The following is a 22,766-nucleotide window of genomic DNA, read 5'->3' as shown; positions in this document are numbered from 1 at the left end:
GCCCAGCATATCTTGTAATTTGACTAAGTAAGATATGAAAAGCTGATGGCTTGTCTTGATCTCATTTCTATCTTTATGAATATTGTCTTGAATTTCATCCATTTCATATCAAAATTTCTTTACTCTTCTGAATTCCATCTGCAATCTCATTCTTTAAGTTTCTTCTTTTGTTTTTGCGAGGGCTCAACAATCTTCTTCCAATAATCACTTTGATCAAAATATGAGCTATTATATCCCTCATCCACCTATCATTTCTGCATCTACCATAAGTGACATGATGCAACAAGAGAGTAATTTGGCTAATAAGTCAGATCTTGACACTATTTACGAACTGGTGTGTAACGCCCCAATCCCTTAGGGGTCGAAAAGTTACTTCCTATCACTTAAGCTCATATTTCAACAATATAGTGACAAACTCCAAATTCCTAATATCATATAGAAATTGTGATTCAAACTAATTTCTTCAATATAATTAATTTTCCAAAATGTTAAGTCATCATAACAAAATAAAATTTCTTAATAAACTTCGTCAATACTCATATATAAATTCTCTATGCTAAATGCACCATTCAAAAATCATCTCACCCGATGCTTCATAATCTGACCCCCAACTGATATATCCAACTATCTGAAAAATATTGTAGAGATAAGAAGTGAGTTATCAATAACTCAGTAAGCAAAGCACATATACTAGTGTGTAAAACATGAGCATTTTCATAAAGTTTCATATGTAGGAAACAGAAATATTTCATTTTCATATGCAAATCTCAAAACATATTATCAAGAAAGAAAAACAGAGCGATATTTCAATCTTTTTATGTTCAGAATAAAATAACTATTTATATTCAAAAACACTTTGACATAACATAACTGAACATTCTCATCTTATCATATCATATTCAATCATATCATATCATATCATATACCATGTTTAACTCCCGTGGTAGGGTTGTGCTATCATCGGTGGACAAACCAGGCCGTATCATATTGTAAAACTTTCCCTTTTTCAATCTTAGAGCTCCGAGTGTGCACACAAGAAAGAACATATAAAAGACCACTTTGCTTCCAAAGTGGGTGCACTCATATCATATTATATCATGTTGGTATCAGCCACATCATGTGATCTAGTATCCTCATATTAGAACTATATTTAAAATTAGAATAGAAATAGATAAGTATGCCAAAGATTTTCCATATTCATAGCATATCAAATTACGTGCGGAACACATTCATATCATTTTCAATGATCAATAACAAATCCCAAACACTTCATAGCAAATGAAAAAAGAAATCAAATATCATATTCGCTCTTTTTCACATTTCAAAACATGTCAAATATTGCTCATGTCTATATTTTTCATGTCAAAAAGCATTTTCTTTTTCATATAGATTTCATGAGTGAATGCAGAACATAAAACTGAGGTTGTTTTCACATTCTCTTTTCAAAACACAACATGCATATTTTTACAAACCAACCTTAGTTCATTTTTTTTAATGCAATCTAGCATAGAAACCCTGCTTATCTGGATGTTTTAGTTTTTCAGAATATCCTCACAACGATATCAAACGAATATAAATCATCACCTATACAAATTTATATAATTTGAATAAATTTTCAATTGAGCAAATACCTCATATTTACACCTGAAATATCTATTGTAATTTCTTAAAAACCTAAAATTCCTATTAGTCTCAAAATACTATCACTTTCTAAATTCCTCAATCACCACTTCATCGAATTTAGACTGGAGAAAATAATTGCTTACTTAAAAAATGCTAATCCCCACCCCAAATTAAAATAATACACTAGTTTCTTAATAATAAAGTAAAGTCCATTAAGAGTTGCTAACACAGTTTCTGAAAATACACGAACCTGTTTTAAACATCAAACATATAAAGGACAATCAGTTAAAAAATATTCTTAAACTTTTTGAATTATAAAAACTCAACCCAAATTAATTTAAAAATGCAGTCCATTTAACAAAAAGCCCAACATGTAGAACATGAAACCCATAAATCAACGTTCAAATATATTCGGCTAAACCTTTCAAAATAAAAGGGCATGGAAGTAATTACACATAACAAACATCCCTTTCATCTGCTAGAGTTAAAGTAGCTTAAAAAAAGTAAGACTCGCTTACGAGTAAAACATAAGGAGACAAAAAATGATAAGCAGCAGCCACACATACCATGGAGTGAAAACGGGGGAAAAAGATCTAAGGGGAAGAGCCATGGCAGCGCTGGGTTGTGAGTGGTGCGCTGATTAGGGTGGCAGAGCTACAGAGAGAGAGTGATGAGAGAGAAAAAAAGGAGTGAGAGAAACAAAGGGAGAGAGAGAATCCAAGAGAAGAATCGTGAGAGAGTGCCAGTGGCTTACCGTGAGGGGGGATAGGCAGCGTGCAGAGGAACTAGGGCTAGGTGGCAGTCGTGGGTGATTGACGTTGTGAAGGGCTGGCAACGTCGCTAGACTTCGGTTGTGCAACGGGCAGAGAGCAGATAAATGTGCTCTGTTTTATTGCTTAAAAATAGGGGTCTTCGGTGGTTGATTTCTTGCCATGCAAGCCGTGTGCTTAGCGTTTCACATGGCAAAATCGGGGTGGTGATAGTTTACGGTGGAGGGAGAGGAGAGGGGCAGCGGGTTGGTGGCTCACAATTTGGATGGGTGCCGATGAAGATGGTTGTTGTTTGAACAAGGGGCTTAAGTCTATGTCGTGGTTGCTGCCATGGTTGAGGTTGGCTCGCGGGATTTGTTTCTACAAATGGAAGGTTGCCGTGCATATGGAGAAAGGCTAGCTGAGAGGTGCCTGACGGCACTTTCTGTGCAAGCGGCGATGTCGTGGAGGAAGCTGGCTCCGTGGTGACTGTGTGCATGGTTTGGCTTACGGTGGTGAAGCAGGTTCTTATAGATCATGGTGACAGACTAGTGGTTTGCAGCGAATGGAAGAGACTCTGAGAGAGAGAAGACCGAGAGCATGAGAGAGATGGATAGAAAAAAATGATGTAGTTGATGGACGGGGAAGGAAATAATGAAGAGAACATAAAAAACAAAAGAGATTCAAACTGCCAAGACGTGAGATGGTGGAGATTTGGGTGGAGTGATTTTCGGAATGTGCAGAAACGGAAAGTGAAAACCCTCGGAAAGAAAAAATGCAAAAGGGAAGATGAAGCTCACCTCAAACAACGTCGTGGGGTAGGGGACGTTACCCAGTTTCAAGTGAAAAGAGGGGAAAATTTATCAGGGCTGGGGGAAGCAGGAGGGGAAAAAAAAAAAAAGAATCTAATAGGCTAGTTGTTACATGGTGAGTCTTGGTACTTGCTACTCCTCATCCATTGTTATTTTTTCCTAGCAGTTGCAGTCTAGAACTCGTGAGATTGAACAACTTAACGAGAAGATTTATGTACTCCAACGGCTTGTTCAAAAATCTTACGTAAGGGAATGGACCCTTTTGCAGGGAAACAAAAGGTTGAAGTCCTTGCTAGACTCCTCATTTTGTTTGTCAACTCCTTTAGGATAAGGATGGCATGACGCTTTAAGGAGAACATGAGCATTTGAAAAAATGTGGTTAAGAGCCTCAAGTTTTTATAAGCTTATTCTAATAAAATCATTTATGTTCCTATTCTAATTGTGCCTAATATGTCTCCTAATGTAGGTCTTGTGAAAATTTCAACCTGCTGCTCATACTTGCTTGTGAACTTAAAAGCCTCAAATCTAATCAAAATCATTTATAACTAGTTTGTCTCTTAACAAAGTTCTTGTGAAAATTTCAACTTACTGCTAATACTTGTTTGTGAACTTAAAACCTCAAACCTAATCAAAATCATTTCTAAAGTATTTAGGATCTCTAAACCTCGAATTTCAGAAAAACTCAAACCATAAAGTTTGCAGGATCTCAACTTTGTTTCTCTCTGATACTAATTGTAACACCCCGCTCTTCGAAGGGTCAGGATGTTACTCCCTATCACTCATATTTTGTTCTAATACCAACTATAACACCCCACTCCCAAGGGGGATCGGAGGGTTACTGCCTAACACTTGTATTTTCTTTGATATTAACTGTAATGCCCCAGTCTCGGAGGGGGTTGGAAGGTTACTTTCTTAAACCTAAAACTCACATTCCAACAATATAATTACAAACTCCAAATACATAATCATCAAAACACTACCTACAAAATTTCTTAATAACATTCACCAAACCCATTGGAACCTTCTATGTTTAATCTATTAAACTTAAATAATCATCTCAATCATGCTCCATAATCTTGATCTATACTTGAAATATTCAAAACCATCTGAAAAATATTATTAAGATAAGAGGTGAGTTAAAAAAATTTAGAAAGAATAAAATATATATTAGCATGTAAACATAAGTAATTACAAAGATCAGATGCAGAACAGAACAATTTCATTTTCAGAATGCAGAAGTAGAACATGTTATCAAAATTTTAGAGTGAATGTTTAGAAATATTTTGATTCAAAAGTACTTTGGCATAGCATAACTGATCATTATCATCATCATATCATAACGGAGGCTATGTATAACCCCAGGTAGGGTTGTACATCTGTGGATAGCCAAGCAAAACATAAATTACTTTGTCACCAAACGTGTGCATTTAAATAGAGACCACTATTATAACTCGTGACAGGGCCGTATACCACTACTGTAACCTGTGGTAGGGCCGCATGCCACTATTATTACCTGTGCATGACCGTATGCCACTATTATTACCTGTGACAGAGTTGTATACCACTATTATCACCTGAAGCATGGTCATAATTGAACCAAACAGAAACAAAATCAGATACAAAACTAAGTCTTGAGACTTAAGGAGAAAAGATTTATGAAACCAAGCCTTGAAACTTGGAAGCAAGTCCAACTCAACATGAAGCCTTCGGGAAAATCAACCAACATCAAAAGTATCAAATCCAAAATAAGATCAAGCCCACCATTGAAAATAAACCCATCCAAAGCCAATAGTATTAGTTTTGCCATGAATTGCCTAAGGGCATAACCGTACTTCTATACACACTAGTATGTAACCCTAGAAGCAACTCAAGGTAACAAAAAAATTTTAGAACCAAAATGTTAGAGCGGCGGCAGTCATACCCAAAGCATCAGAGGTCACCGAGGAAGGAGAGGAAAAAATGTGGCGGCTGGAAGCTGGCTACGGCGACTTCGGCAGTGGCACTAGCTCCGTGGTGAAGCGACTGAACACCGTGAGAGGGAGAGTGAGGGCCGGCCATATGCTCACCGAGAGGGAGTGGAACCGTGCGTACGGGCTAGTCTTGTTGGTTAATATTAAGGCACCTCACTCAGCTGCAACACCACAAGGAGCTGCTCCTCACTCTGTACACGACTCTCCCACTCACTTGACAGAAACAGAGCAACGCACTACAGCAGACATGCACAGCACACTCAAGGCACTACAAAGAGAATATTCTGCAATACTCTAGAATGTAGGCAATAACAGAATGTACTACCCAAGGGACACCTGTCACAATATGAGAGGAAAAAGAATCAATTTTGTTATTTTGTATTCTCTATAAATAGTCTAATGTAACAGATGATTTGAGCAATACAGAAGAATGAGTATTCGAAGGGATTCCTGAGTCTGTGTTGGTTTACTTCTTTTCTCAAACACTTTGTGTTCTTGCCTTTTCTCTTTTACTCAACAGTTAAGTGCAGGTGAATCCTAGACCTTTTACGTACGGCCAGTCCTTGGTGCGATGGAGGATGAACGTGAAGTGGGTTTTCCGTGGACGCGCCGAACGTGGCTAGAAAAATCGTACGGTCTTAATGTGAGGCTTCGGTCACAGTGCGGTTGAGCAGCTGGGTGTGTTGGGGTGCAGCAGTGCACGGTGGAGGGCTTCAGTCGGGCAGTGAAGTCTTGCTCTCCGTCGTTGTCTGTTGTTAATGACGGTGCATAAGGGTGGAGGGCAGTTGTGCGGGGGAAGAATGGGGGCTGATGAGTACAAGGCTCACTCTGTTTTCGGCATTGTCAAGCAGAGAACTTGGTGGCAACGTGGAGGCTGGTTGGCCGTGGGTGGGGGCTGGCATTTTGGTGTTGGGCAGTTCTAGGGCGGCTTCCGTTGTGCAGGAGCAGTGGATGGGAGGTGTTGCACCGTCTCTGTTTTCATGAGGTTAAAACAGGGGAGTTTGAACGTAGGCATGGTTGTGCTACCTGGTTGTTGCCGTGGCCTTGGGTGCCGGAAGGCTGGGTTGTTGGGTTTGATGATGGTGGTTGGCTTGGCTTCGGGGTGCTAGTGTGCTGCTGATCCATCTGGGTGGAGGTTGCCACGGCGCGGCTGGGGACCACGACAACGAAGTCTGAGAGAGAGACATGCAATGGAGTCGACGGTGGTGGTGTAAGGCAATGGGTTGGAAGTTTGAATCAGTGGTCTTGCGGCTTCTGTCGAGCAGCTGGGTGGTTAATAGGTGCTCTGTTTTGAGTTGGATGAAAACTGGGTTGTGGTATCGCAGCTGATCCGTGGAGAAGATAAAGAAAAAGGGAAAAATGATATTTGCAGTCATGGTTGTGTAAGCGTCATATAGTCTCTTTAAAAAAAGTAAATTAATATGAAATCCACATGAAAAAAATTAGTTTTTTAATCGTCAGCCATACTTTTTTTCAAAACGATTGTACGGCATTTGTACACGCAATGACTGTATGAAGCATTACTCAAAAAGGTTGGTGAGAGTCAATAGGATTGGTTGGGATGCTGTCTGAAGGAAAAACGGGGAGCAGAAAAATATCACATGGATAACGACGAAAGAAAAAGGAGACCGCTGAAAAAAAAAAAATACTCGAGAAACATGGCCTAAGGCAATGATCGGATGGAATAAGGGAAGAGAATCTCTTAAAACTGGTGTCTCATGCAAGGAGTGAAAATTGGAGACGAATGGCAACATGCCACGTAAAGAGTTGATGAAGACGATATCTCTTTGCGCTACAAGGGATCTGTTTTCCACTCTTTCTCTTCTCTCTCTCCTGATGAGTTTGGTTTGCAGAAATCACTCTCTCTCCTTCCATATCTCTACTTCCGAGTCTTTCCTTTTCTCCTTTACGAAAACCTTAACTCGAACCCACGAAAACGAACTCGAAGTCACGAGTCTCACCAATCCGGCCAGGAGCATGTGTACGAACCCTGTGGCAAGGATGATGCTAGCAGCAAATGCCTTGGCGAATACAAAGCGATTGTTGTCAATTTGGAAGAAGTAGCTGTTCTTTCCAATGATGGGGATGAAGATTCTGATGGATCCAGTGATGAGGATTGATGCAATGGTGATGGTTTTGAGGACAAGTGCAATTGGTTTATCTCGGCAACTCTCTAAATTGGCACCTCTACAACTCGTACTGGCCTTGGTTTTTGACATTGTGGGTAAGTTTGAATCTTTGTTTTATCCAAAATCAAAGAATGTCCAAATTTTAAAAACAATCAAAATACAAACCATTTTTCCCTTAGAAAGTGACGAGATGAGAGAAATTGAAAGGTGGAAAAAATTTAACTTACCAAACAATATTGTTTCTTCAAGAGACTGGTATCTTCGTGGGCCTGAGCCAAGTTATGGGCCTGGGCATTACATTATTCCTCTAATATATAAATATATATATATATATATAAATAATCATTTGTGTTAGTTTTTGTGATTAAAAAAATGAAATCAATTCTCATCATAATGTCCTCCCACACCCCCCCCCCCCCCCAAAAAAAGATGACATGGCTTTTTTCTTATATATATTTTTAGTGAACTCAACAAATGTCACAAACCCGAATAAACAAGTATTTAAAAGGTTTTCTCAACCCAAATATATTTTAAAAGTTCCAAAAAAAAAAAAAAAAAAGAACTCATTTGAAAATTCTTCTCATCTCCTAAACTTTCACTAAAATCTTCGACCAAATATGTATATGCACACACATATAATTAATATAAATATAAAGAGGATAATCATGACCCCACCAACATGAATTCAACTTAAATTTAATATTCTTTAAAAGAGCATTGCAAGTTTTTTCTTCAGGACATGTGCAAAAACCATAATAAAATACATATGTATCTTAAAGTAAGGAGAGATAAGAGAAGGGAGGGGAAGAGGCAAAGAAGAAAAAGAGAGAAAAAAAAAAAAATAGATGAGTTGTGAGGTTGGAAGAAAGTGGAAGAAAAAAGAAAAGACAAATTAAAAAGGAGGGAAGTGAAAGAAAGGAGAAGAGAAAAAAGAAAAGACAAAGGATGAAGGGGAAAGAGAGGAAAAGAGAAAAAGAAAGAAAAAGAAAGGAAGGGGAAGAGGGGGAATAAAGCAGGGGGAATGAGAAAATAAAAGACAAACAATAAAGGAGGGGGAGAAAGGAGGAGAGATGGAAGAAAAGAGAAAGAAATGAGGGAGGGTAACGTGGAAGACGAGGGAAAATAGAGAAGAAAAAGACTAGAGGAAAGAAAAAAAAGATAAAGATAAAAAAAGAAGAGTAGGAAAAAAGTAGGAAAAAAAGGAGGGATGCAATTAAATAAGAAAAGTGATGAGATCTAATATTTAATTTAAGACAAATATATAGTTCATTCAGAGTTTTCATAAATTTAAATTTACAAATTGATGTATTTTGTTATGATATAACGTCCATCATATTGCAAATTGTTTTTTATATCTTTCTAGATCAGTCTATAAGCTTTATTTTTATAGTATATATTTATAAATATAACCATTCTCTACTTCTATTACCTTTTTATTTATTTATTTATTTATTATTATGATTTTTTTTTATACATTTGGAGATTAAGGTTTCGAACTCCAAACCTCTATTTTGGAGGTTGGGCATAATGCCAATCAGGTCACATGCTTTTGACTACTTCTATTACTTTTAGTGGAGGTTGAAATTCGAAAAAATATGGATCAACAAAATAGAGCAAAATCTTTGTAGAGACATTTTTAACGAGGATAATAAGAAATTAAGTGAGCAAGGTAAGGAAGTACGTACTATATACTAGTTTGATCAATTGGTATGAAAGATAAATTTTAGTATGCATAAACTAATGAATTTATTTAATTAAAAGGAAGTTTATGGTTAATGAAAAATGATGAACTCTTTAATATGAAAAAAAAAAAATGAAAGAAATGTATATATATTTTTGTAATTACGAGAGCAGTACTACTACTCCAGCTGGTAATGAATTATGTAATATGACTCCACAATAGGTAAAAGTGAAAAGGTGGCGTTTGATTTCCATTTTCCAGTCCCACACAATTAGATGCTCACAAGAATTCTTAGTTTTTCCTATTTTTGGCTGTTTTGTTTAATTAGTTTCAACGCTTAATCCTAATTTACTGGCAAAAACAGGATTGTAAAAATAAAAAATAAAAAATGGATCTCAATTTTCTGACATATTTGTAAAAAATAATTTATGTAACAATTTATAATGACATTTTTTAAATAAAAATCATATATATATAAACAATGGTGGAACTAGGAACTTTTATGAGGGAAGACCAACTTTTCTATTGTGTGACACGTTTATATAAAATAAAATAAAAAACTAAAAAAATCATAAAATATAACTATATATAAAATTAGATGTCAATAATTTGCTACATATATATAAAAATAAACTTCTAAAAAAAAACTTAATATATGTTTCAAATTTTTTACGATAATGTGTCATAGAATAATATTAATCCATTATTATTTTTATAATAAAATATTTAAAATTTCTTCATAAAACTATTAAGTGATCTTTTAAAATGTCGTTTTTAATTTTAGTCTGTAAGCTAGTTTATCAAGTTTCTTGCAAAATCTAGATATTTTCATATCTGATTGAGCTGCATTATTAAATATTTTATACTTTTTAATTTATTTTTAGTTTTCTATTTTTTCATGTTATTTTTTCCTTATTTTCATTATTGTTAAATAAGAACCGATCTCTCAGTGAGCTCCTACTTCTAACCAAGTATTTTTAGGTGCGCACACTAAGCTGATGGGATCATGAGATTATTCTCACAATACTACATGGGAGAAATAAAAAGAATGAATTGAGTGAACATGAAACCAATACAAGTAATTCTTTTCACAATGGACAAAAATACATGAGACCACCAAGAATGGAGTAAAGAAAAGAAAAGTAAGCCCACATTTCTTTGCTTTGCTTTGGGACGTGAGAAGTAAAGGATGGCTACTTTTGGAGGGAAGCAATTCAGGCTACAATTATTGTTGTCTTGGTTCACGTGAAATGTAGCATGCCTAGGCAAAACACGTACAACCATTCAAGGATTGCGCAAGAGCATGCCACTTATGGAGCTCTAGAGCAACCAAGAGCACAAAAGAAAATAAAAGAAAAAAAAAGACAAGAGCTGGACGCGAGAGAAGAAAGGACCGAAAAGAAAAAAAGAAAAGAGTCATAGGTGTAGACCAAGGGACGGGCTAGGGGGTGCTGGGTTTTTGGCATTTTGCAAGCTCAACTAAAGACACGCAAAGTAGCAGATATTGGTGGTTCCTACACATGCGGGCCGGAGAGGTCTACACCTCCCTAAGGTGTTTTTTCTTTCTTTTTTTTAGATTTTGCTCTTAGTATTATTACTTTTCTTTTTGGAGAGAGCTTAGGTGGGAAGAGGGAGACAACACAGTTGATGTCGCTGCCATCCTTTCCTCTTCCGCCTGGAGCCTCTTTTGCAATTATTTTAAGTTTCAGTTTATTTAATTTGATGTTATTTACTTTTCTTGTATTGTATTAAAGTTAAAGGTAGACATTGTTTCGAATCAACAATAGAATTTATATTATGAGCTTAATTGATTGAATGTTTTCATTATTAGATACTTTAATTATCTATATATTTATATTGATTTATTGTGATTTTCGAATATATTAAATACTTGAAAATTCCTGTGATAATTGAATGGGTTTGTGAATGTTCTAACCATAAATTGTTCATTCTTAATCTTTAGTGAATAATTTTATTGGTCTTAGCTGCTAAATCTTCAAGTTAAACATAATTGACTTTCTAGTTTAATTGAAGTAGATTGATTAGAGACAATATTTTAAATTATTATATGGATCTTTGAAACCTTAGTTGTTTTTCATCTCTTTATTTTATCATTTTAGTTGTTTTATACTACTTTAAAAATCTTTATCTCAGTAATTTTATCTTATATTTATTGTACATACTATCACTTTTATTTTCTCTTTGTAAATATCTTCCATCACTGTATGAGTTTAATTTTAAGCACACTCTAATTGAGGAGACGATTTAATAATTTTATTCCTAATTATTACGCGACATCTTCATGTACTTGAAATAGCCTTTGTGCTGCTCGTTTTGGAATGAGTCAGTGTCACATTAAGTATATAATGTTATAATTGAGACCTTAAATAAATTTTTGTTTTTGCTCAATGAAGTCTAGAGGATTAAATCTCTCAACTATTTTTCATGTAAATTATCAGCCTTAAATTATTTTTCTTGTATTAAAACTTAAGATTCTATATTAAGAAGTCTAATATTGTGTAACAAAAAAACTTGGAGACCCATACTAATAACTTTCTTATTTTTCCTAAACTTAGTTTTAATTTAATTTTGGTGAGACCACATTCTTGAAAATAACTAATATATAAAAATTATATAAAATTTTGAAACTATAGAAAAAATAAATTAGAGAAAGACATTTTTAAATATATTGAGATTTTAGGAAATTTTAAAGAATATATATGAGGAGCATAAATTTCTTTTGGGGGGGGGGGGGGGAAGGGGACCATGGCCCACCTTAGACATAAGGTAGGTCCGCCACTCTATATAAATGATAACTGACAGTAATTTAGAAATCATGCTCTAAAAAGAATAGTAATTTGAGAAAGTAAAGTATAATTTAAAAAAAAAAAAAAACCCAAAAGGGACATTAATCATGATCAAACCAAAATAGGATATTGAGTGGCAAAGTTGGTGGGTATGCTAATTAAAAAAAGATTATATTACCAATTTTTTCTTCATTCAGAATATCATGCATGTGTGAGAGAATCATTGTGGAATATTATATTTTCGTTGTAAAAGGAGCAAAAACTTGTCACGGCACTACAACAAATTCAGCTTTTTGCCACCATTATTTTTCCAGCGGATCATAACTTGCCGCTGATACATATGTTTATTCATCAAAAATTACGTCTCCAGAAACAGGCAATGAATTTGTCAATAAAAAGGATTATTTTCGGCAACAAAATTTCACCGCAAATAAGCTTGACATTAGAAGTCAGTTACGGCACATTTTGTATATGTTATAACGAGTTGTTGTTGCCGCAGCTGTAGTTCCCATTATTGAAGTGACTCAATCTTATTGTGATGAGTCAAAATCGTCATTATAATTGGGTTATATAAAATGCCCAGACATAGAACTCACGGGACCCTTTTCCTTTCTTCTCATCAGTCGAAACCCATAGAGTATATGAGTTTTGGGCGAAACCCACAGCATCCTTTGAGAAAACGTGCAGCTTATCACAGATCGAGAATCATTGCTGCTGTAATCTTACTTTGAACCAGCAACCACTGATTCGTCTTCGACGGTGAAGATTGTTGATGGTTTGGGGATCAATTTTTTTGGTCGATTCACCATAGTATCAGGAGATTCTATCTCCCTAGCTGTCACTGCTCAGTCCTCCCCATCCCTTGATTGATCTTACTAAAATCAACAGTTTTGGATGCCTTTAATGTGAGCTAGCGAGGGGAGTAGTTGGAAGCTACGGTCAGGTAAAATGCTGGGCGTTATTTTCCATTGTCGGCCCTGTTTTGCTATATTTTTCTGTTTGTCTCAGTTTTATTTAGATGTATGATGAGGGGATAAGAGTTATTTCTTGGTAGATTTATATCACATGAAAATTGCTAGTGGCATTTTATATAGTTGAGAAAACTCTACATGCATTATTAAGAAACAGATGTAGGAGTTAATATGGAAGAAGTCGTTGATTGATGAGGTGTTTAATTAAGAAGAAGCAAGACTAATCTGTAGTATTCCTATCAGGTCAAGAATCTTCTCAGGGGACAAACATATTTGGGGATATCTAACAAGGGTGTTTTCTCTGTTAAGAGTGCCTAATTTTCTGATTTAGGTATAAAAAGAATACAACGATGTGGGGAGACAGTAGTGTAGAGCATGGCTCTATCTTTCTGATATCCAGGGTGAATTTGGTTGTGGAAAGTACTCAAGCCAAACAACCCAAGCAATATTCTGATATCCAAAGTCTGGGACAAGGCAGATTGTGAAGCTTTTAGAACTCTTTTAACAGTTAGGCTTTAAGATAGCATAACGACAACCAACACCTTACACCAAGATCAAATATTAAAATATTCTTAAACATCATACAATGGAAGTTCCTCACTCCCCCAACATTCACATGTTGCTTCCCTTAAGAAAAACCACATTCTCCTCCTTCCCTCCACCATGTTGCCATACATAAAGTTATAGCTTCTAGATCTTTTTAATATTTTGCAAGTTCCATCAACCAAAATCTAATTTTTGAATGATAGATTCAACTATGTTGACTAAGATGAAATGCACAAATGGGTTTGTTTCATGTGCATCTCACTGTGCTTATAGCAATGACATTTCAAATATGTTAGCTGGTAGCTAGGGAACTCTAAAAAAATTCTTGTGATCATAAGTTAGTGTGGATCCCATTTGCTCCATTTCCATTTAAATTAAACCCATTGGATTTGTACTAATAAACTAAGACTTTCTGTTTTATTCTATTTTTAGAATTCTTGAAGCATGCTGGAAATTTAACTTTATATATCTAGGTATGGGAAAATCATGCACACTCCTAGCTAGCTAGTTAGATGCCCAAGTTGGTAAGTTAACGTTCCAATTTACACTAATCTGGGGTGAAGTATCATTTTATATAAGACGTAGTCTAACGTATATATGTTAGAGATCACAACCATGGCTTTCTACTTTGTGGTTTCTTTTTTATTTGCTTTTTTGTTTTTTTTTTCCTTTCTAATTTTACATTCTTATTCTTCCTTCATCAATGTTGGTGGCTGAGATCTAAATTACTAGAATTCAAGAACCAATTTAAAGACCATGAGAAATTGATGAACACTTGCATGTCTCGTTATGAGAATCAGAGGGAGTTAGTTTATTGTTTTTACAGTGAATTAGTTTATTCCTTATGATTTCGTTTTGCTTTATGTAACATTTGTTCATAATGCAAAACTAGTTCTTTATTCTAGGTTCTAATTATTGTTCCGCTCTTAGACCTAAATCATTGAATGCATTTTTATAGTTTTCCAGTAATAATTTCATCTATTGCTTGTCTTGGTTTCATGATTGAGAGGTGGATCTATGATTTACCTATTTTAACAATTTTAACAATCTATTGTTCTCTTTTTGTCAGTTGAATTGATTTTCATTTCCTTCTTTTGTGCCATAAATTGTATATGTTTATGTTCTTATGCAGAGGATACTTATATTACCTACTTTCCAATATCATTTTATGGTTACAATATCTAAGTCCCCTTAATTGAGTAAAGGTACTTCCCAGTAGACTCTTTTCTTTTGTAGTTATTTTCTAACTTTCCAAAAAGAAACTATTTATGATTTTGATTTATTGGTTAAGGCTAGTTATATTTAGAAGTCAATGAACCTTGAATGATTCAGATTTTTCATTCAGCACTTTGACTTATGTGGTTTTATTTTGGTGCCTTCTTATCTGGTTGCAGGAAAGGAAAGTAGCATACATGAAACCACATTTCTACATGCACTTGTAAGCGTTTATAGTTTTACATGTTCTGGTTTTTAATGTGCAAAGACTATCTACATGTTGAAAAAGTGCTCTTTGGTTAGGTACCTGATAAAGATTTTGCTATTTGTCATGGTTTAAGTGGAAGTTGTTTCTCTAATATATATTTAGACTCTAGTTTGTCTCTATTCTAAATGAAAAGTATCATATATCTGAACTCTAGCTTGCTGTCAAAATTTTTAATACAAACCATGTCAGAATGACAGAAACATTTGTTATTTCAGAAGTTCATCTTAGGCTAGTTGTTGTTTCATAGCTTTCTTTTGTGCCATAAGTTGTCTAAATTTATGTACTTATGCAAGGGATGCTTATGTTACCTCCTTTTCAGTATTATTTGAAGGGTACGCTATCTACTGGTAAAGTCCCCTTAATCGAGTAAAGGTACTTCCCATTGGGCTCTTTTTTTTGCAGTAATTTTCGAACTTTCCAAGAAGAAGTTGTTTCTTATTTTCATTTTTTATAATTACCTAGAAGCTATTTGCTTGATTAGTTTGCAAGAAGTGTGTTTATAGCTTGTGCTAGGGATTTAAATTACTACAAACTCTTTCAGCAATAGAAGTTCACCAAATAAAGTTAATGCTTTTTATGGGATTGACCTTTTTTGCTATTGTATGAATTTTCTATTCAATCATTAGCTACATTTATTCCAAAATGTTCCAGCATACATATGTTGTTTGGGTAGGCATAATGCACAAAGAAGGTTTCTATATATGTTAATTACGATTTCAAGTTTGAGAATGGACCAACTGTGAATATTTGTGCTGGTATAATCTATTTTTTCAATTGAGTGATTTAATATCTAATGTTTCTCATATCCAATTCTGCATGAATAATTGAAATCTAGTTAACATACCAGTATCTAATGACATTCCTCATATCAAATTCTATATCAATAGTTTAAATCTAGTACAACATGACAGAACATACATGCAAGTTACAACAAACAGAGGAAACACCTTATATTTAGCTGTTCAATTAACAGACTTTGGAGAATTTTGAAGAAAGTTGATTTTGGCTTTCTTTGCACAAGATGGATATGCTTATCAAGAATAATGACTATAGAGTATGCATGTTTCCTTTGTCTTTACTCCAAGTGCTTATTCTTCAATGAGTCCATTGATCGCAATTAAGTATGTCTCAATTTAGTAATTGCTTCTCTTTGTTTTCTAGTATGTCTCAATTTAGTAATTGCTTCTCTTTGTTTTCTGAATTTTGGAGGTCATGTTTTGCCATGCAAAATGAGTTTATGTTTGTGTTGAGAAGATGCCAACATAAACATAAATATAGGTTGAGGCAGAGCAATACACCAAGGGAACATCACAAGATTACTGGCAGCTATAGACTTTTTTGAAGATAGTTCTCCTGTAATGGTCTTTAATAAATGTAATTAATCATGTTATTTTAGTTTTTTTTTTTTTTGTATGGATTAGAGTTGTTTTGATGACAATGAGTTGGTGAAATTGGTAGCATAGTTTGTACATGTTTGTTTGAAATTGTTATATGACATTTTGCTGAATTTGAGTCTTGATTGCTTTTAGGCTTATATTATGGCATTCTTTTTCTACTTTGGGTCTCATTCTCATTTCATCGGTTCTATAGTTTATATATATATATATATATATATATTTTTTTTTTTGAATTTTTTTTTCCTATTTGCGGCAACATGTATTGGATGCAATTTTTTTTCCTTACCAAAATAGGTTATTTTTGGCAAAACTATTTGTAAAGAAAAAGAATTATCGACAAAAATTCTTGTCACAAAAATTTTCAAGAGAGGCTTTCATGAATTCTTCCAGTATAGTAATTTGCAGTGATAACTATTTGAAGAGAAAAGGAATTATCAAAAGATATTCTAGTCTTTAAACCCTTTTTTTGATGATATCTCTTCACAGGAATATAATATATTGTGGCGATGTATCCTGCCAATATAATATATTTGTGGTGATTACTATTTGTAGTGGAAACGAAATATCGACAAGGTTTCTTGATGCAAAAAATATTTTGTGGCAACATATTAGCCCAGCAATAAAGTTTCTCATGCGATGTATAATGACTTGATAGAGGTATTTCTGACAAATTTTTTTCTTACTAGCAACAACCAGAGTTGCCGTAATAAGTAAACATTTGTGACAAAATTTAACTTTTGCCAAATTTAATACTTAAATTGGCACTTTATTATCTACAAATGTGCGGCCATCAAATTTTGTCAATATTGGTATATTATGGCAATTTTTAATGCTTATTATGGCAAAAGTTGTCACGGCAAAAAGCTGAATTTGTTGTAGTGCGGACTCGATCCACAGGAAGTTACCCACAGGTTTCTCATGTCATCTTTTTCTTTGAATCCTTTTTATATTAAAGCAAAGGGCCCATCTTTCCATCTTTTTCTAAAGAATGTCACCACAGGAAGTTACCAAGAGGTTTCTCGTGTCATCTTTTTCTTTGAATCCTTTTTATATTAATGCAAGGGGCCCAATCTTTCGATCTATCTTGTTCTAAAGAATTTCACCAACTTGTAAAATTATTATTATTATTATTATTATATACTTGATCTGATCTATATAATCGTAGTTTGATCTTCAGTACAATCACTCAGCTTCCAAGTACTGAGCAGCTTTTCATAATACTATGACTTTTTCCATGGCCTTGCAAGGAGCTTCTTCTACTTTTTCTTTCAACTCTCGATGGGCTTATGATGTGTTCTTGAGTTTTCGAGGTGAAGATGTTCGTCACAATTTTCTTTCTCATCTATATGATGCGTTACGTCGAAAGGGAATAAATACCTACATCGACAACAATCTTGAAAGAGGTGAGAGAATTTCATCAGCACTCCTCAAAGCTATCGAAGGGTCAGGATTTCAATCATCATTCTTTCTAAAAATTATGCATCATCTACATGGTGTTTGGACGAGTTGATGAAGATTCTCGAGTGTAAGGAAACAAAACAACAAATGATTCTACCAGTGTTTTACAAAGTGGATCCATCAATAGTACGAAAACAAAAAGAAAGTTATGGAGAAGCATTGACCAACTATGAACACAACCTCAATGATGAAATGAGGGTGGAGAGGTGGAAGGCAGCTTTAAAAGAAGTGTCACATTTGTCTGGGTTTCATTTAGAGAAGGATGGGTACGCCTCAAACTCCTAATAATTCATAGATTCATATATGTATGCATGTATGTAGAGCCACTTAGAATTACATGGTATTATCTATACTTTTTCACATCATCGATATTGGTTCAAAAGAAATTAATGGTTAGAACTTAACTTTTTGGTTGTAAAATATTAAATCAAGCTTGTATGTTTACTAATGTAAGTATTATAAATACGGTTATTAATTCTTCTCTTTTAAATTGATAGGAATGAATCTGAATTAATCCACGAAATCATTCACTTGGTGGACTCGAGAATAAGAAATCATACATACTTAGAGGTTGCCAATTACCCAACTGGAATGGAGTCTCGTGTACAACATATATATTCCCTTTTAAGCATAGAAAAAAATGATATTGTACATATGGTAGGGATCTTTGGAGTTGGTGGTATTGGAAAGACAACAATTGCAAAAGCAGTTTATAATATGATTTCTTCTAAATTTGAAGGTAGTTGCTTCTTGAAAAATATCAGAGAAACTTCAAAAAGAGAGCGTGGTATGGTCCAGCTGCAAGAGAAACTTCTTTCTGACATCTTGGGAGCATCTAGGGGTTGTAATATTGATCTTGTTGATAGAGGAACCAATGTGATAAAGGATAGGCTTCGCTCTAAAAGGGTTCTTTTGATCCTTGATGATGTGGATGAGTGGGGACAATTAAAAGTTTTGGCAAGAGAATGTGATTGGTTTGGTTTAGGCAGTAGAATTATTATAACAACAAGAGATCAAAATTTATTGACTAATCATGATGTTGAAGCAAGATATGAGTTGGAGAGATTCAACCATGATGAAGCTTTTAAGCTCTTTAGTTTGTGTGCCTTTAAAAGAGAGAGACCACTGGAAAATTATGTGGAACTAACAGAACGTATAATAGGTTATGCAGGGGGCCTTCCACTAGCTTTGGAAGTGCTTGGTTCGGATCTACATGGTAGAAGTCTACAAGAATGGGAAAGTGCTTTAGATGAATATAAAAGAATTCCTCATGAGAAGATTCAAAAAATACTTAGAATGAGTTTTGATGGTTTGCGTGAAAGTGAGAAGAATATTTTTCTTGACATCGCATGTTTTTTTAAGGGATTTCGCAAAGATTATGTAATTAAAATATTAGATAGTTGTGGCTTTTGTCCAAATATTGGTGTAAAAAAGCTCAAGGATAAGTGTCTCATAACCATTGACGATTATAACCATTTTGGGATGCATGACTTGCTACAAGATATGGGTAGAGAAATTGTTCGAGAAGAATCACCAAGAGAGCCTGGTGAACGAAGCAGGTTATGGTTTCATGAAGATATTCGTCATGTACTTGAAGAAAATACGGTAAGAATTACTTTGAAAAATAATTTTAGTTTACATATGTTTCTTCTACAATAAATCCTAACAGAAAAATGTCGATGTAAGTTTTTTTCTTTTGATGAAGAAATTAATGCAGTTGTATGTGAATATTTATACCCATAGTTTCTATGATTAATTTCCTTTTTCTTTCATGCCTAGCTAGCCAGGAATAAATATATATATATATATATACATACATACATACATACATACATATATATATAAAAGAATACTAGATAATATATATATGAATTGAAGGAAGGCAAAGTACTATTATAATTAATGCATTTATTTTTATTCCTTCCTTCTTCTCAATTGATATAGATTCTTATTCATAAAAGACTATTAATATAATTAATCTAGCAATTACTTGACTATGAAGAACTTAATGCTTGAATTTTCCTGGCACATGCATCATCATCTCACCATGCAGGGAACAAACCAAATTGAAGGAATACAGATAGATTTACCCAAACAAGACTTGATATGCTTGAGTTCGGATGCATTCATGAAGATGAAAAACTTGAGATATTTCATAAACTGTAATGCACGCTTCTCCGAGGGTCCTAATTATCTTTCTAATGAGTTAAGAGTGCTTCATTGGAATGAATACCCTTCACAATCTTTGCCATACAATTTCCGTGGAAACAAACTCATTGATTTCAGAATGAGGGATAGTCTCATCAAGGAATTGGGAATGGGATTCCAGGTACAATCAATATCAGTAATGATAAATATACTCTTATGATTTGAAAGTTTTGCGCAATCTCAAAGTTTTCCAACTTTTCTAAAATTGATTTGTATACTCCATAACTGTAAAAATCATTTTCCTTGTAATTTTTAATATTTTATTTGTTTGTAATTATGTTGAAAACATCTATATATGAAGCTAATTCTTCTCCATTTTCGCTTTACAGAATTTCCAAAACTTGACCAAAATGGAATTAACTGGTTCAAAAATTTTGACAAAAGTCCCAGATCTTTCAAGGACCCCAAATTTGAAGATTTTGTGTCTTTCATACTGTACAAATTTAGTTGAGGTCGATGCTTCTGTTGGATCCCTTCCTATGCTTGTGGATCTGTCATTTCATGGTTGCTGTAACCTTACCAATTTGCCAACAAGCCTCGAGTTGACATCTCTACAAATGCTTGATTTAGCATTCACCAATATAATAGAGCTGCCTCCATCTTTTGGGAACCTCTCTAGGCTTGAAAATTTAGTTCTAATCGGCTGCAAAAATCTACTGCATCTCCCGAGTGGCATTCTTCGATTACAGCATCTACAACATCTTGGGCTCGGACTTACTTCTTCTCCAGACATGTCGTCAGAAGAATCTTCGAATTCAAATATCATTAATTTTGATTGCTCCTCAATAGACCTTCCCGAACTGCGATTTTTGGGTCTTCAACATCGTCACGGCCTGTCAAACTCAGATTTTCTGATGAGAGTCATGCGACGTGATGGCTTTTCAACTTTAGCAGTTTTAAGACTATCTGGGAGTGATATTATTAGCCTTCCAGAAAACATCAACAAGCTTGTGGAATTGACGTTCCTTGACTTAAAGAATTGCAAGCAACTTCAACAAATTCCTGCACTTCCACCAAACATTATGGGGGTTTATGCCGGGGGATGCATGTCATTGGAAAGTTTTCCAGATGTATCAAAAAAGTTTCAATCCACTGCAAGTCATCTACGACATCTGGGATGGATTGACTTGTCGGGATGTCATAAAATGAACGTGGATATTGGGAATTTCGTGGAAAATACTATATTGTGTGAGGTATCCATCTCTCTCATCATTAATCTCTAGATCTCTTCTTATTCGAGCTTGTGTGTGCTTTGGCTTGTTGGTTGTATTGTTGAAATCCGCTTGACATATTTTCTTCTAACATATTGTAGGGATATCCGAAGTACCTTTTAGGTTTGATTATATTTCCCGGAAACAAGATTCCAGACTGGTTCAGCCATACGAAGCAGAACTCCAAAAACTGGACTCCAGACCCACTCAACGATCTTAAGGAGTTTTCAGAACGTACGAGTCTAGATTTAATTCCTAGTCACTGTGAAATAAATCTTAATGGGCTCCAAAATGGGAAAGAGATAAGAGTAATTCTTTTATGTGCCGTTTTCGAACCCATTCCTGCGATCTACCACAAAGATGGCGTTGAGGTACTTGATACTGTACTTAAATTCCAGATCAGCAGCAATGGTGTCGAATTGGATTGTAGAGATAGAGATTTTGCTTTTGTGGATTTAGATGGTGATCATGTATGGCTGGAGTACATCTTTCTGGAATATCTCAAGCTAGAGAATGACAATCTGCAATTCACATTTTCTAGTTATGATAGACCAGTGTTCTTCAAAAGTTGTGGAGTCCATTTGGTGTACAAGAATGAAGAGAAGGGGAAAGATCATCCAGGTGTTCTTCACGAGGAGCTAGATGATGATGAACCTGATGAAAATGAAGATTCACTGGATTTAATGGATGGTACTCGACTTTCCAAGAGGCCACGCCGTGCGTGATGAAAATCGCAACACTTCCTACCCATATCAGAACAGGTTTTTTTCAACATTTGGAGAAGCATCTTAGGAATAATTTAATGACACTGAGCTCCAATATTTTCCTTTGTAGTTGAGATGTTGATTTTCTTGATATTTTCCTGTTTTCTTTGTTTGCAGATTAAAAGGAAGCTGATCGATCCTGTGCTACCCAGCTTTGAGGATAATGGTGTTTTGGATTTTGCGTCTTCGTTGCACGTGCTTTTCTATGTTTTGCTTTATGATTTTCGTGGAACAGATTCTATTGAAATTAAAAATACGTAGAAGGCATGCATGTTGCTTAGTTTTACACTCGATCCACTACCTTCTTTATGGTTCTTAATTCACGTTAAAGGTCAAAATGTTTAAGCCATTCTACTTTAGTACGTTAGTGCGTATCCATTTTTATAGTCTGTGCATGCGTTGAGCTCTTCGACATTCTACTCTCATTAATTAAGGCGATTCATTCTCTAAGGAGTCTGATGAATTTATTCAATAAATTGTTCAAGTGGTCTCAAGAACTGTAAATTATCGGATGCATCTAGCTAAATGTTAGCAAGCATCCAGTAGAAATATAGTGTCGTGTAAATTAAAGGATCACATCCTTATGCAGCTTGAGACAAGCGGTAGGGATTTTCGGAGTTGGTAGAATTGGCTGTAAGATAAGTATTGCCAAAGTGGTGTACAGCTCGATTGTTAATCGTTTTGATGATCAAACTGAGTTGTTTTCTTGCAAACATGAGAGAAACTAGATCAGTACGAGACTGAGTTCAATTGCAAGAGAAACAGCTTCTTGCTGGGATCTTAGGAGACTCAAGTTTGAAAGTTGATAATGCTTATGAAGGAATTGTCAATCTTATAAAGGAGAAACACAGACGTAAAAGAATTCTTTTAGTTGTTGATGATGTGGACCAATTAAACGGATCAGAATGTGATTGGTTTAATTTATGAAACAGAACCATCACAACAACATGTATGCAA

At 34.7% G+C, this 22,766-nt stretch overlaps 2 long non-coding RNA genes and 1 pseudogene across 2 annotated transcripts; 2 read left to right on the top strand and 1 right to left on the bottom strand.

Annotated features, from left to right (window-relative positions):
• The first annotated feature begins 2,158 nt into the window (after nucleotides 1-2,158).
• On the top strand, nucleotides 2,159-5,611 carry LOC122295608. The gene is made up of 2 exons (XR_006238178.1): nucleotides 2,159-3,463; nucleotides 3,651-5,611. It is a non-coding gene; the product is annotated as an uncharacterized LOC122295608 (long non-coding RNA).
• LOC122295607 lies at nucleotides 4,948-6,930 on the bottom strand. Its single transcript, XR_006238177.1, has 2 exons — nucleotides 5,579-6,930; nucleotides 4,948-5,490 (listed from the first exon to the last, which is right to left on the bottom strand). It is a non-coding gene; the product is annotated as an uncharacterized LOC122295607 (long non-coding RNA).
• Nucleotides 6,931-17,275: 10,345 nt separating this feature from the next.
• Nucleotides 17,276-22,095, top strand: LOC122297478 (annotated as a pseudogene).
• The last annotated feature ends 671 nt before the right edge of the window (nucleotides 22,096-22,766 follow it).

This window comes from Carya illinoinensis, chromosome 15 (assembly GCF_018687715.1).
Source record: "Carya illinoinensis cultivar Pawnee chromosome 15, C.illinoinensisPawnee_v1, whole genome shotgun sequence".
NCBI lineage: Eukaryota > Viridiplantae > Streptophyta > Magnoliopsida > Fagales > Juglandaceae > Carya > Carya illinoinensis.
The sequence above is the reverse complement of the archived record's forward strand: the minus strand, read 5'-3'. Positions and strand labels throughout refer to the sequence as shown.